Genomic DNA, 17,612 nt, shown 5'->3' on the forward strand with positions numbered 1-17,612 from the left:
AAATTTACTGAATGATGATGCTTGCATCTAGTTTTATCTTGTTCTTGTCTCTTGGGAGTTATTGCTTGAATTTTTCTCTTTGGAGTTATTGATTTTTTCTTTAATTTTATTTGTTCAGTTTTTCCTTATCCCATTTATTTTCTTTTGTTATCAACTCTTGAACCATTTGTGGTGCTGGTTCTTGTAAATTAGTTGGTTTTGAGATTGTGTTGACATTAGGTATCCACTGGTCCTCCCATATTTTTGTAGAATCTCCGTTTTTGACTTGCCATACGAAATTCCCGTTAATCATGTCTAAACCTTTTTGGATACTCATGCAAATCCACAATAAGTTCGAAGTTCTAGAGGATTCTAATAGATAGGTATTTGGAAAAATTTAGATTTAAGAATTTGGACCTACAATTGATCTTGTTCAGTAATAAGTCTATTGGCAAGTTCTGTAAGGAGCGCTATATTGAATTGGTGATGGTTTTTAATGCCTAAACCTTCTTGAGATATAGGCTTGAAGATACTAGCCTAAGCTTTGATGAAGCCACCCTGTCTTTTTTGCCCATCTTTGTTCCATTAGAAGTTTCTTTGAATTCGGTCCAGTAGATCCAAGGTTTCTTTTGGAAGAGCAAAAACTTGCATTTGATAAGTTGGGTAGGCTTGGAGAATGGATTTTATTAAAACTATCCTACCATCTTGAGAGAGGAGTTTAGGTTTCCAGCCTTGCAGAGTGGAGTAATATATTTGGAGAAGAGGCTGAAAATTCGCTTTTATGTTCTTATCAAAGAAGAAAGGGGTACCAAGATATCTATCATCTTTAGTCATCAAAAGGACTTTTATAATTTTGGCTATTTTTTTCCATGTTTACGGTAAATGCGGGGACTAAAATAGACACTATATTTTTGAAGATTTACAATTTGACCAGTGATATCTCCAAATAAAGATAAGATTTCTGGAAGATTTTAAGCTTCCCCCAGATCTGCTTTGGTGAATAAGAAACATTCGTTTGCTAAGAAAGTTGTGAGATATTAGGGACATTTTTGTTGATATGAAACCCGGATTTTTTTTATCTACTATCGCATTTTCAAGGAGCCTAGATAGGATTTCCATGCAGATGAGGAAAAGGTAAGGAAATAGAGGATCACCTTGCCTTAATCCTCTGGAGGTGTTGAATTTTGGTCCGGGTGAGCCATTTAGAAGGATAGAGAATGAGGTTATTGAAATACATTGCATTATGAGATTTATCCAATTTTCATTAAAGCCAAAAACAAATAGGGCCTTTTTAATGAAAATCCACTCCACCCTATCGAAAGCTTTTGAGAGATCTAATTTTAGCTGCTAAATATTCCTTTTTTATTTTAGATATTTTCATCGAGTGAATAAGCTCATGGAAAATTATAATATTGTATGTAATTTGTCTCACAGGATGAAAGGCCGATTGATTATGAGATATTAATTTGCTGAGAAGCGGCTTTAACCGATTCGCTAGGATTTTATTATATTATCTTGTATGTTGTATTACTTAAGCTTATAGGTCGGAAATCACCCGGGGTTTGAGGAGTGGTTATTTTCCGAATAAGGGTTATGAAAGGATAGTTGAAATCCGACTTAAGAATACCGGATTTAAAAAAAAATGTGCTGAAAAGATAATATTCGGCCCCAGAATTTTCCAATTATCTTTGAAAAATCCTGGTTGAAAGCTATCTGGACCTGGAGCGCCCCACTGGTTCATATTGGACATGGTATTCCAGATTTCTTCTTTTGGATGGATTTCGATGAGGGAATTATTTTCAGCTTCGGTGATGCAAGGTTTAATGATGTTAGATAGATCTATGTCATGGTTGTTGATTTGTGATAAGCCTATTTGGGTAAAGTGATTTACCAGGAGAGAGTTGATTTAGTTTCTATTAGAAATCCAAAGATCGGATGTTTCTCTAAGAGAATTGATCACATTATTTTTTTATATTTGACGCAGATACATGGAAATATTCAGTATTCTGATTATATTCCTTGAAAAGTTTATCTCTAGAGAGCTGATGGTAGAAATAATTTTCGATTTCATACCATTTTCCTAGTACCGCTTGGAGATTTTTTAATTTCTCCATGTCACTGGAAATTTTTCCAGATCTATGGATGCTCTCTATTTTGTTATTTAAGGTCTTAATATTTTTGTGAATGTTGTCGAAAACATCTGAATTTCAATGAGCCAGTCTGAGGATAGGAGTTGTCGGTTCAAGGAAAAGTTTTTATTTGAATATTTATTGGAGTGTAATTTCCAAGAACCTCGTATGTGTCTCATCCCCATGATTAAGATTTCCCAAAGAGCACAGTGATCCAAAAACCCAAAATCAGTACCAATGACACATATTTCATATGCTATGTATACTAGTATAGTAGTATTTCATTTGAATTTTAGCTTCCATTTTTGTCATGGTCCATCCGGAACATGTGGTTATTGTTTAAGTTTGACACTATAAAATAGAATATTATAATTATGTTGCGGTGAAGATTTAGATAAGGATTATTAAGCTACATAAAAAACGCCAATCTCCCGTCTACGAAAAAAGTGACCATTGTCTTATTGATTTTTTTCCCTCGACAAAGATAATATATTGTGAAATATATAAGTCGTGAGCAAGCAATTACAACTTTTTTTTTCTTTCTTTCCCATTTTTTTTTTTTTGCGATTAAAGATAGTGTTGATGGTGGTTTTTAGCTTATGGCGAAAACCGTAAAATTGATATTACTGCTCCGGTATTTAAAATATTATACTTTGATGTATCTGCATTCTGTAACGAATTTAGGAGATATACTGGAAACCTGGGGAGTGCCTATGCATGTCTTCTTATATATATATATATATATATATATATATATATATATATATATATATATATATATATATATATATATATATATATATATATATATATATACGGATGTGTTTGCAAGCTTCACCTGGCTGAACTCAATAAATATTTGCATATATGTATATAAAGTATTCACTGTACCCACTGAGTAGTTCAGTAGTATAAACATGTAAAATTATCAGAACAGTATTGGTGCATGTTGTAATAATCCCAGGTGTTCTAATATTTTATCATGAAAACTCACGCTCCTAGATGAATTGCTCACTAGTATAGAGCCAATTGAGTATTTATTTAATGATATGCTCTTAGCTGAGCTATTGACGTTCATATTCATTCTTAGCTGAGTAACGTGGACTCAAGTCTGAATTAAGGTGTGCATAAAGGTACTTGATCAGAGGCGTGCAAGCTGTGTCAATAAGACCATCGCCACGCTACTCGTAAGAGTGAAAAATTAATGATTTTGTGTTAACATACAAAATTCACCTAAATTGATTAATTTTGTGTCAATACACAAAATTCAATTTTTTGACCTAATTTTGTGTCAACTGACAAAATTGGATTTTTGCCCTGAAAATGAAGCATGCACGATATCTTGATCCCTATTGGTCGAGATTAAACCTAGGCAAGCTAGGAATTGGCCCATCATAAAGCCAGTAGGAGTAAAATCCTAATAGAAGTGGGAAAAATAAACAAAGAGCTGTGACTGACTAGGTCAGTCACGGATGGAGCACGACCGCGCCACTTGGACGACCGGTTTTCCCTAGCTCGCGCCTTCTATGACCGACCGGCCTTGCTCCATGTTGGCATCCACGCGCTCCTCTTTCCTATCGGCCAATCACATTGCTTCTATGCTACAAGCTCCGCTTTAAATTGTTAATGGAAGTCGGCTGGTCGAAGTGTTTAATTTTTTAAGAAATAGATCTTGGCCGCCCAAGTCAGTCGCAAATTGATCACGACCACACGACTTGGCCGGCTCAACTAACTAACCTAAACCCTTACATGCTCGGCAAATAGGGTGTTGTTGTGATGAGCGGTCGCCCATCTATTGCCTCGACCAATCACATCACTCCTAGCCTACCTGCTCTGTTCCAAATCGTTGGCCAAAGTAGGCTAGTCGAGCTGCTTCTTTATATAAAGAATTTAATCTAGGCTGTCCAAGTCGGCCTCCAAATGATCACGACCACACGACTTGACCGGTATATTCAACAATCTTGGCTCCTTCCTGGAATGATCAAGCAATCTCTATGGTGATCACCTAGCACCCCTATTATTTCAGCCAATCAGAATGCGCGCAGCCTACCTGCTCGGCTCTGAATCACCAACCCAATGTAGGCTGGTCGGGCGGATAGGAAGTGTCTTAATTAGGTCAACGACGACCCTTATATGTCCCAGTTCAATCCCAGCCGTCCCACTTAGCCGACCAATTTATCTGGCCTAGATTAAAATTTATGCGACCAATAAGGTGCCATGATTGCTACCAGTCGTGTTTCTTCTCAATGGACATATCACGTAGTCCATGGCATACATGCACAACCACCAATGGACGTCCAAAGAGGGGCGGTCACTCCACCTTTAAAGCTTTGTAATTTGCGACTAATTCAAGCCGGCTCTATACAAAGATGTTTTACATGCATCGAATATTTTTGAGTTGCTTGCTTGAAAATGATGCTTTACATGCATCGTTTACAAACGATATTTTTGGAGTATCGATTTTATAAATAATTTAATTATTTATTTAACTACAAGCACCATCTGCTATTTTTTGAGTATTACTCACGGCAAGTCCCATTCATACGACTTGACTTGTCACTTATGACCATCTGCTTCCTGGCTTGCACATGATTGGTCGAAATATTTCTTTACATGTAGGTTTTATAAAAAAGACCCACGATATATGTTAGTTGCTGGAATAATCATGTATTCATTCTTCCACTCTTCATGACCACTTATCGCATGTCATGGTGGTGGGCCCACTCAGCAACTACCATGCAGGACTTGCTCCACTCTTAATTATTAGTCGTTATACGACTTGCTCCATATCATATGGACTTTACCATATAGGTAGGCCTAGTCGTGCAAGTAGGCTTTAGCCTTATAGGCATACCTTAGTCATGAAAATCACGACTAAGAGCCACTCTTTACCAAAAATACTCGAGACATCAAACATGTCACAATTGGGGGATGTTCATCAGGGTATTCGTCTAGCAGTTTACAACATGCGGTGTGCAATACACCCATTATGAGAATGTGACATGAAGAGCAAGTTGTTAACGAGTAAAGGAGAAGTGGGTACACAACCATCCAATCCTACCTTCATAGTAGGGGCACGATTCTACCACCTTCACATGATCTCCACTATTTCACTATTCCACAACCCCCACTTCCTATGAGACCAGGGTGTTCGACTATGACTTGATATAAATAGATTTGTATTCTATTCGATCAACAACTAACACAAGTATCCATAGAATAAAGAGAACACACAACTTACGTTTTACAAGAAAGATTTACATTCTGATACAAGTCATAAACAACCACATCTTATAGATCATGTCTCTCTGATCTCAACAGCTTCTGTGCTTCCCTCCCTAAGATCAACCATTCTCTTTCATTTTGTGACCGAAGCAAGACTGGAACGGCCATTTCTTGGTTTAGGCCAGAATCGTATAGATTGATCTCTCGATCTAAAATTAATCATGTGTAGTACATTTTTTTTAGGGTTTAGACTCGTTTCTCATCAACCTACCCACTTTTACTTTTTTTTCTCCAGAATCAGTTTTTGCCTTACTACAGATAGAATATATTACCAGAAAGGAAATCAGAAAACAAGCTAATAGAAAGTAAACACAAATCCAAAAAAAACTGGAATGTTGCCTTGCTATCACACGGGAACAAGCTCCATGTTATGAGTTTCAGACAACATTCCTAATATCTTCTATAGTCCCTGATATTTTCATTCTTACTTCTAATCTTAATGACCTAACCAAGAAAGTTTATCATATCGTCACTCCAGGTACTAAAAAGTGACGATTTTCTTGCCTCCATAGCTAGTTTATCCGTGTTAGATCAATGCTCGGTTGAACCCACAAGTTTTCTATCTCAAGCTTGTTGTCAATGTTAGATGATCAAAACTATTTCTTGATTTCTAGTCTACTAAGTCAGGTCTCGGACTAGGTTAGAATTTGGTAGTTGAGTATTAGACATCACCCTCGAAGACTGAAGATCGACGAAGACATTTGAAGAACTTCTGTATCAGGTAAGTGAAGATTAAACCATTCTATTTTACTCACTATTTTACCACTTTATCTATTGGATTTACAAAGAAGAAATTTCGAATCATGCTTGTCTTGTAAAAAAATTTGAAATATGATTCTAGCATAGGTTCAAAGGTCCTTAACAATATTTGTTAGAAACAATTTATTGTTTGATAATTAATTTGTGGATCAATTCAAAATAGCCTACACAATTGACTTTATCATTTGGGACTATTTCAAACATCATAAGAGAGAGTTTCATGAACTTATGATATTTCTGTTCAGGATAGATTGGCAAACCCACTTGCATATTACTGATATCTGATTTCAGAAATACAGGAAGGTTGGCAAACCTGTTCGTAAACTACAAGTTCAGTTGGGAACAGTTCACGAACCAAGTTGGAAAACTGTGGTGAACTGATTTTTTAATGTTGGTATAAAAGGCTTAAGATTGGCAAACCCGGTTGGCAAACTGTGTCCATCTGAGTTCATAAGCCAAGAACGGTTGGCAAACCCAAATTATAAACTGTGTCCATCTGAGTTATCGAGCCGAGTAAGGGTTGGCAAACCCGGTTCACGAACCGTAGCTCTCTGACTCGTGAACTAGCCTTAAAGTTCACGAACCATCTCACCAACTGTCCTAGTAAATTTAGCAGATACTCAAAGACTTATTTTTTAAAATATGTTCAACATTTCTATGACTCTCTTAAACACTTCTAAGACTTCATTTATCTCTAAAACACTTGTGTGTGCGCATCATGATTAAACTCTTAAGTGTTATTATGAACATCATATTGCTTATTGTTCACATGACATATTTGCACCGAACAAGTCATTACACACGGTTCCAGAAACGGTACACAATGTATATTCTTCTATTGTATTTTCAAGACCTAAAGTGTTTACTTGATTCCCAAGTTATCTTAGCATGAATTCTAGGCAACCCTCAGTCTTGAAAATTTATTAATAGAGATGCTCTTTCAACTGGGAAAATCAATCCCTAACACTTTATGTCTTATATTTTAGAGAGACCCCCAAAGGGATTGTTGGAAAACAATTAATAGAAAATTGCTTTTTAAAGTTTTTAAGAAAAATAATAATTTATTGTTTTCTTTTGTGAATGAAACTCTTTAGTCCCACATCAGGGAGTTCCTCTTTTTAAGTTGTATTATTCCATTATATAAACAAATTCTCTACTTTTGTAAAGTCTAGGGGAAAGGGGTTTCTCTATATTTTAGAGAGACCCCCAAAGGGAAAATATTTGTATTGTTTTCTTAAGCTTTCGGGATTTTCCTTACGGTTTTTTTCGGAGTTGCCAAGCTCAAGTTGAGCATCGACTACATATGCTAGTAGTAGGTGTAGTAGGGTGTTTTATCCCGGAGATATCCGTCCTGTGAGGGCTATAGCATCACTCTTGAGTGTAGCGGGGCGCTAATGTGTTTTATCCTATAGATATCCCACGGATCTCATCTTCTACGAACCTAGGTTTCATCTGAGAAACATAATTAGATTTACGAACAAAAGACTTCGCTTTGGGGATTCGTGAAGCCAAGTCCGATTATCCTTTACCTTGGTAGTTCATGTATATCTTGATTTGCTATTATCAAGGTTTTCATAATCTTTTTCAGGAAAGATAGATAAAATCACAAAGTTCTATTCCTCTCAGACTTTTTGATTCCTCAAGATAGATATCTGATAATTGATCTTTAGTGATTTTTTGAAGATTGTTCTTGAGAGGTGGTTAAGAATCTAAGCTGCTCTTTGGGGGTCGTAAGTTCCGGATTTGTGAGGTTTTCTAGCTTGTCTATTACAAACAGATTTCCACACCTTGATCTTTCGATCTAAACGGAAATCAAATAAGCTTATCTGTTAGAGGAAGATTGGTATCAAAAGTCTTCACCGCGGCTGAAGCAACTCTTAGGCTATAAAGGACGCCAGCTAAGGGAATCAAGTGCGTAGAACTTTGCGAGGTTCAAGAGACGTAAGGAGCGCGGTTGTAACTGAATCTCTTGGAGGGTTGATTCGGTCTCATCTACATTTCAGTTCGAAGTTTGATAATAGGCTAGTGTATGTAGTTGGTTAATACAGCTTGGTGTTCAAATCTGGACGAAGTCCCGGGGTTTTTCCTGCAGTTGCGGTTTCCTCCTTAATAAAACTTCTAGTGCCTTCTGTTTTTCCTTTTCCGTATTATATTTTTTATCCTTATAATTGGATTTACGCAAGTCGTACGCATTCAATCTAAGTAGATACGTCCATCTAATTGTGATCTATTACGAGGCTAGTTCTTGTAGAACTCGTATCTTGAGAGATAGATAACAAGTTTAATTACTTGATAGAATTTCGATTGGATTGTTTGGATATAACTAGATTGATCTTTGATATTGATTTTTGAGATCGTCCAAGTACTCTTCTTAACGATCAGGTTCCCGGACTCATTGTCTTATATATACTGATTGAGAAGAGCTAGAGATATAAACCCTATATATGTATTGTCAAGGATCATTAAGTTTCCCTACTTGCAATTGTATTAGGTTTTGTCCATTTAGATTGCTCACGAAAAATTGGTTGTGTACTTGGTACCCCCGCGTTTTCAATCCGCAACTTGAATACCAGTTTTAAGTGTGAATTTAGAAGCCTAAGAGTTATTGCAGTTCTTCAAATTCTTCACTGCTTCCTTGATTTTGCAACTCTACCAAAACCTGAAGCGATTACATATTAAGAAGATCCTAAAAGCCAAAGCAAAAACAACATAACAAATTCAAAACTAAAAATAAAGAGGACATGCCAACTAGAGGAAACAATGTCACAAAACAAAAGCACATTGCAGATCACAAAGAATAACATGGAAAAAAAACTCGCGTTACACTTCCTCTATGTTAAGGTGTTTATAATTATACGCAAGAAAATTGAGCATATCATGCCGATCAATAACGAAATTTTTTTCCCTTCACATAGAGAGACTCAATAAGACTACTTGATGAAATATTTTTAGGATCGTTTAAAGTTTTCGACAAACTTTTCATATTTGAGTTTAGGGTGCATATCTGGGAAAAAAACACCTAGTTTTGGATTTTGAGCTTACGCTTCTAATTGATCCAAAAATTGGTTCAGACGAAGAAGACTTAAAACTACTTACCTCAACTTCAGATGTAGCAACCTCTTCCTCCTCTTCAAAACCATAAAATTTGCTATGTGTTGCAACTCGAGCAAGGTTCTAGGGAAGCGACACATAGTTGAAAACTTCATATACTGCGAAATTGTTATCAACTCCCACAAATTCCACTATAACAATATCACTCTTCCTGTTATCCACAACGCAGTCTTCAGCAAAATTCTTTTTTTCTAGCCACCATGTATGGTATCATAATACGCGTGATTCATACAACAAATTAATTCATTTATCTTGTATTGTACTAATGAATAATATAGCAGTAAATAGGATTTCTTTCCACGAAAAGCAGTGAGTTTTAGTTGTCAGATGTCACCAAAGGGGTTTTTATTCAATTTTTAAAACAGAATAAATAAGAAATCAACTAAAATTTGAGTTGTAAGCAATTGAGAGAAATATGATGTAGGAATTCTTCTTCGTTACAAAACATTCATCAAATTAGTACATTCATTTATTCATCATTTTTTTTACATATTATCACCCAACATAGGATAGTGGGTGTGCCTAGCTATCCCAAAAATTCTGTGTATCATTACACATCAAGTTCGCTTAGTCTCTATAATTTATCCATTTGATCCACCAAGAAGTACGCTCTCAAGGTGTAACCCAGTCGAGTGCCTTGGACTTTATGAATTTAGGTTTGATCCTAGCACTTCAAGTCAGTGCGCTCGGTTCACTTACTAGTTGTTGATGGTGGTTTTTAGTACAGGGCTAAGATTGTAAACCCTGTATTAAATGCGTTTTCGTTCTGCAAAGAAGCCGAGCCGTTTAAGAGTGATGAATGCCCAAGCCTTTTTACTTACATATGTATTAAGCAATTCAGTATATATGTATATAAAATTAATCCAGAATGGTGCATGTAGCAACAATCCAAAATATTCTATAAATTTTATTAAACTCCCGCTTGCATTATTCACTAATGTACAACCGGTCGAGTATTTTCCTATGCTATGTTCCCCAACTGAACTCTTAATATTGGTATGACATGACAATTACTGTTCACTCGCAGCGGAGTGGCATGAATTTTCCGAAGTGTCAGTATTAAGATCCGCATGAAAATACTCAGGAACACGCAAGTTGTATCGCTCTCTGATAAAGAGATTTCTTGTGCCAACGCACAAATAGTTTATCGAAAACTGTTTAATTTTGTGTCATCTCGCGAAATTCAATTTTCTAGCCTAATTTTACCTATTTGCAAAAATTAGGTCTTTTGCGCCTTGTGCAAATATCTCAACGAGGACAGACCTAGGTAAACTAGGAAACTGATCCGCCATGGAGCTAGTAGGAGAAAAGTCCTACCAGAAAACAAGAAATAAAAGAGGAATTGTGGCAAATAAGAGCAATGACAAAAGAGGCGCGACCACGCCACATAGACGGCCAATCCGCTCCAATAGGCGTCGCCTGTGTCCGTTGGCCACGCTCCATGTTTCTCTTGCCGTCCCCCTCTACCATCGACCAATCAGGTCGCTTTAAATGCACTACACACATTTAGAATGAGGTCGGCCCCCTTTCCATCGACCAATCAGGTCGCTCTAAATGCGCCACAAATGAGGTCGGTCCCATGATGCTTGTCGGCCCCCTTTCCATCGACCAATCAGGTCGCTTTAAATGCGCCACACGCATTTAGAATGAGGTCGGTCCCATGCTGCTTGCCGGCCCCCTTTCCATCGACCAATCAGGTCACTCTAAGTGCGCCACACTCATTTAGAATGAGGTCGGACCCATGCTGCTTGTCGGTCCTCTTTCCATCGACCAATCAGGTTGCTCTAAATGCGCCACACACATTTAGAATGAGGTCGGCCCCATGCTGCTTTCCAGCCCCCTTTCCATCGACCAATCATGTCACTCTAAATGCGCCATACACATTTAGAATGAGTCCGTTCCCATGCTGCTTGCCGGCCCCCTTCCCATCGACCAATCAAGTCGCTCTAAATGCGCCACACACATTTAGAATGAGGCCGACCCCATGCTTCTTGTCGTCCCCTTTTCCATCGACCAATCAGGTCGCTCTAAATGCCACACGCATTTAGAATGAGGCCAAACCGCGCTAACACCTAGTGGTCGTCGCGTCAACATAGCCGCACACACTAATTAGGTCTTTGACATGCCAAACCCTAATTTGGTTAAGACCGCTATGCAGTCCCATGCCAAATAACATCACCTAGGCACTAAGTTCGATGTGGCAACTAAAGCTAATATCATTAAGCCATATTTGGATCTAACACCAATATGCCAAGATATAGTAGGCGCCACTTCGCCACTACGTCACTGGCAGGTGCCACTTTGCCGCTATGCCATTGGCAGGCGCCACTTTGCCACCTTGACACTACGCCATTTTAAGGCGCCACCTCGCCATTTAGCCACTGGCAGACGCCACTTTTCCATTGTGCCACTAGCAGGCGCCACTTTTCCATTGTGCCACTAGCAGGCGCCACTTTGCCACTATGCCACTATGAAGGCGCCATTATGCCATTATGCCGCCTAGCTTGCGTGTGATTGGTCAGAATAACTAGGTCTTGCACATTAGACCCACTCAGCAACTTGTTGCACATTTTTCTATGACACACTCGAGACATCAAACATGTCACAAACTGGGGGATACTCATCAGGGTATTGGTCTGGCGGTTACAGCGTGCGGCGTGCAACGCGCCCATTACAAGAAAGTGTCAGGAAAGCGCGAACTGTTAAATAGCAGTAAGAGAATAGTGGGTGTAAGGCTGACCAGTTTCCCCTCACAATGGGAACGTGATGGTGAACCGCTTCTACACAACCCCACTTCTCCACTACTTAACTGTCTCCACTTCCTACGAGATCGAGGGTGTTCAATGACTTGTATAAATAGGTTTTCAACCTATTTCAACCAACAACAGAGTTTTGGTTAACAACACAAGTATCCAAAAAAACACCAAGAACTGATAGCATACATTCCGCAAGCCAGTTCCAAATTCTGATACAAGTCCTAAAATAGACACACCCTCAAAATTCAATATTTTGATCTCAACACCTTCTTCGCTTCCCTCCCTAAGATCAACCCTTCTCCTCCACTTTGTGACCGAAGCAAGTCTAGAACGACCATTTCTTGGTTTAGGCCAGAATTGTACAGATTGATCTTTCGAATCTAAATTACTCCCGTGCAGTGCATTTGTTTAGGGTTTAAATTCGTTTCACGGCGGCACACCCAAATTTACCATTCCCAGCAGAATCAGTTTTTACCCATAAACAACTGACGACCACATTGGGAGATTAATCTCTCGGTTGCAAAATCAGTTTCTCAAGATTCATTCCATTTTCTCAATTTCAAAAGGGTGGATCTTAGATCCAATTCAATCATTAAACTCAATTTAGGTTCAAAAACCAATTTCAATTTCGGTGTTCCGTTCGGTAAGAAGCTTCACAAAAATGTTATTCCAAGCAATGCTACTGGAAATGCCTTGGATAGCTGAGCACCAGTAAATCTCCCAGATAAAAGGACCATAAAGCCGCGTGAAGACACATGAAGACGTGATTACTACTTAGGAAGGCACAATGGCTTCTCTCGAGGTCCGAATGGAGCAGCCACATCTGCAACACCATAAGTGTTATATGGACCAAGCCGAAATCGCCTCAAAGTTATCACTGATATTAATGTCTCCAGGGTCCACACTCAGGGAGATAAAAGGAAGATTCGCATAGTCGTTGTTCCAGTATGGAGATAGTCGACGAAAAATCTCAACACCAGTGGAGTCCTAGAAAGGCACCTGCAGAGATCACAAAAGCGAGGGTCTATCTCCATTCCACCACTACTACTATTTTATGGTCAGGAGTATCCGCTATCACTTCATCAGCAAAATGTATAGATCCAGACCATGGCGCAATTCTGGGAATTCGTACATCTATAATGATAAAGTAGGCTTAACACATCTTCAAATCATTCATATGGGTTCGCCTATTATTCCGGCCCAAGCAAGAGCAAGCCCAGGACATCTTCAGATTTACTGGAGACGACACGTCAAGAGAGCAGCCTCAAGAAGATAACGGTGCCCGCACCATCATGTCAGGAAAGAATCCGCAGCCGAGATAACTTCACGCAGAGGAAGATTCGAGAAGTTGCTGCACCAAAAGGATCCACGTTTCCCATATTTCTTTTGCCCAGGGAAGCGGGTAATGCTGAAGAGTTCTCCAAATTGCCTACCGGAAGAGCCTATACCGGGATGTTCCAGCAAAATAGCAAGCATCTCGATGACTACGTCAAGAAATCCAAAATTGAAGCCCTCAATTTCCAAGTATACTGCTGGTACCAACACATCAACAGATAACTCACAAAGAGATACACCTCATCAGCAGTGTCACCCACGGACATGGCATGTGGTTTAGAAAGGTTACGGGTCGTTTTGCAAGAACTCCCTCAGAAACGTTTTTACACTGCCCTCCGGAAAAATTAAAAATGGTGCTAATTGGTGAAGAACCTTGGAGTGATACATATACCAAACAATTCGTATGAAAGTCTTCTACAACATTATAAAAGGGCACATCAATCCTATGAATGATCTATAAATAGAAGCTGAAACTCTCGACTACGTGACAGTTGAAAACCTACATAATTCTTCCTGGAAAGTTCTGAATTCTCGGTGTCAGGTACTTTTCACCCACCAAACGGACTCCGAATGAATAAATTCTCTATGCAAAAGTAGATTTTTCTCTTAGCAAAAGAATGAGAGGTCAATCACCTCATTATGATATCGTACGAAGATTTTGCGGTCGTTTTGGTAAGAAGACACGAATATGAAATTTTCATCAAGTCAATACACCAAGGTCGCACACAAGCAACAATAGGCAAGCTGCCGCACGCAGAGAATCATGGAAGAGCTACTTCACCGAAATAAGAAAAGATAAGGATAAGAAGAAATAACCTCACGGACATGAGTTATATTAAAAGTAGAAATCCTTCTTTTGGGCCATAATGTCCGAGCAAATCCTTGCGTGTTACCAGGTTCGTGCCCGTAGCCGCCACTCCCTCATTCCAAGGATCGTGCCGTAGCTGCCACTCCTTCCTGCCAAGGTTCGTGCCTGTAGCCGTCACTCCTTCCTTCCAAAGATCGTGCCGTAGAAGCCACTCCTTCCTGCCAAGGTTCGTGCCTGCAGCCGCTACTCCTTCCTGCCAAGGTTCGTTCCCATAGCCTCCACTCCTTCCTGCCAAGGATCATGTCGTAGCCGCCACTCCTTCCTTCCAAGGATCGTGCCGTAGCCGCCACTCCATCCTGCCAAAGATCGTGTCGTCGCCTACACATTCCTCCCTTTCAAGGATCGTGATCGCATCCATCCAAGGTTCGTAGTTGTGGCCACTTTTTGTCCTATCCCGCAAAAGCTCATGGTCATGGATAGTTTTACTCGCTTACACATCCAGCCAATCCCTTTGCTTCCATGGACGCCCATGCAATTCCATACAACCTACTTTGTTCCCACGACAATGTAGTCTCTTCTGATCACAGCTACTGCCAAGAACCTTTGCCGCTCGTTTGTGGATACCAGCCAGAGCTTCACCATAGCAACAACCACTACAAAGGTAATCCGTACTTCTCCATATTTTAGTTTCACATGGAAGAAGTAATAGGGTCACCAGTACGGATGCAAGATGGTGATATCTTTATCATGGTCAACCCACCAGCCATACAAGATAGAAACATGTAAACCACACTTGGGGACTGAGGCTCTACAAGGAATCCCTTCACTGTCAAATCTCAGAAGACACGGTCAATCAAAAAGTCATAGCCACGACAAGGTCATCTATTCTTAAAAGGTGTAGCGTAAGGATATCATCACCTCTCTGTCTGGAAGGCGCATGCACACTTTACGAGTCCGCGACGGATCCCAAACCTACTAAGAGAAAACAACTTCAGTAACTAAAGAGAAGTGTCATTGTGGGGGATGCTCATCGCAGTCCATCCCCGACAACAATCAAAGATTGATGAGATAACTCCATAGACACGCTTGAAACATTTTTCTTGAAGAAACAGGGGGAGCCACGATTAACAACATAACTCTCTCACCTCTACCTCTTCTTTATCCAGTATATTTCGTCCATGTGATGTTCCAAGCATCCCAGCATCGCATCCAGGAGAGTATAATAAGCTTGTATCATATCCCACAGGCGTGGATTCAAGGTGATACAATCAAAGTAGGCTACACTTGGGGACTGAAGCCTCTTTCAGGTTTAGAAATTTAAACGCACTCACCACCTTAACAACGAATGCAGTAGAAGCACATCTTCCACGAGAAAATAGGCTCAGGATAATTACACAGCTCAGGATAATTACACATGGGGATTACCAGCATGGGATGCCTTCACTTCCCTCAACCAGGTTATTTCTGATCTTAACATCGTCACTGTTGAAGCTTTACGAGGCGCAGGAATTTCTCAGCATGAAGCAGTACATGTGCAACAAAGACTCCCAAAAGCACGCCGCAGAGATATTCACATATCCGACCACGTCATCGGATCTATGACCAGACAGAAGTGTAATTTTGGACTGATCATCGAATCCCATTCGATACAATAGTCCAAGATGCATAATATGGTTTGAAGGATGTCGCTTGGAATGAAGTTCTTGAAGACTTGATAGCAGCACGTCGGCAACGGAACGCCTCTCAGCTCGCCTACTTCACCCAATGGCTCTGGAAGATTTCGACCATACAAGCATCCACAGCATATCATCATCGCAATCAGAAAGGAAAGAATAAGCATTCCAGACCGGCTCAGCAGTCCAGACACCAAATAACTTAAAGTCAAGGACGGATCAACAACGCAGCTACACTCTCCAAGATTAGCCCTGACATGATCATTGCCGAACATATATTTCATCAATCCATCCTAGGAGCGCAGTGGAGTTTGGGTAAATTTTGATACCCACTGGAGAGGTTAGATACTCGCTCTTCTGGAGACAGAACCTTATTACACATTCTGGAGAAGATCGATGGTATTGTTGGCTACATGCACAAAAGAGAAAAGAGCACCTACCTTGAGTTCTCCTGGCTCGCCTTGCTGCTGATTATAACTATTGAAGATTGCTCTGTTGCCATTGTTGCTCGCTCTACCGCTGCTAACAAAGAACGTCATTCACACTGAGCTAAATATCCAAGTTTGATCAACTACTCATGGATATTACACTCACAGCTAAAATAAGAGAACAAGATGTACTTACCTTGCTGCCGATGATTGGCACGGTCGTGATGGAGCTGCTGATAGTGACGAAGAGGAGCCGGTTGCCGCAGACGAAAGTATGGAGCCAGACGATCAACAAAAACGGAAAAGGGATGATACCCCTATTTATATGAACAGAGTTTCCAGAAGAAAGATTCCTTCTTGCTCCATTAATGGGAATAGATAGTTGGGCCCATAGCACTCATGCTCCATAGCCGAGCTAGCAACACGCTACTACGAAGATCATTGGCCGCGCGGTCCCGTTGCTGAAGGACGATTAGAATTTTCCTGGTAATATTTACCTGCTTTATCTTTCCAATTTTAATCTTGACTGTCACCATCTAGTGCTTACCCCGCAACAATGTCACTGTTACGTGCTAAGCAGGGAACTTAATGTTGATGGTGGTTTTTAGTTCAGGGCTAAGATTGTAAAACCCTGTATTAAACGCGCTGTCGTTATGCAAAGAAGCCGAGCCATTTAAGAGTGATGAGTGCCCAAGCCTCTTTACTTATATATGTATTGAGCAATTCAGTGTATGTATATAAAATTTATCCAGAATGGTGCATGTAGCAACAATCCCAAATATTCTATAAATTTTATTAAACTCCCGCTTGCATTATTCACTAATATAGAGTCGGTCGAGTATTTTCCTATGCTATGTTCCCCAGATGAACTCTTAATATTGGTATGACACTCGCAGCGGAGTAGCATGAATTTCTCGAAACGTCAGTATTAAGATCTGCATGAAAATACTCAGGAACACGCAAGTTGTACCGCTCTCTGATAAAGAGATTTCTTGTGCCAACGCACAAATAGTTTATCGAAAACTGTTTAATTTTGTATCAGCTCATGAAATTCAATTTTCTAACCTAATTTTACCTATTTGCAAAAAATTAGGTCTTTTGCGCCTTGTGCAAATATCTCAACCCTATTGGTCGAGGCCAAACCTAGGTAAACTAGGAAACTGATCCTCCATGCATCTAGTAGGAGCAAAGTCCTTACCAGAAAACAAGAAAAAAAAGAGGAATTGTGGCAAATAAGAGAAATGACAAAAGAGGCGCGGCCACGCCACATAGCCGGCCAATCCGCTCCAATAGGCGCCGCCTGTGGCCATTGGCCACGCTCCATGTTTTTCTTGCCGACCCCCTCTCCC

This window comes from Papaver somniferum, chromosome 7 (genome assembly GCF_003573695.1).
Source record: "Papaver somniferum cultivar HN1 chromosome 7, ASM357369v1, whole genome shotgun sequence".
NCBI classification, from domain to species: Eukaryota; Viridiplantae; Streptophyta; class Magnoliopsida; order Ranunculales; family Papaveraceae; genus Papaver; species Papaver somniferum.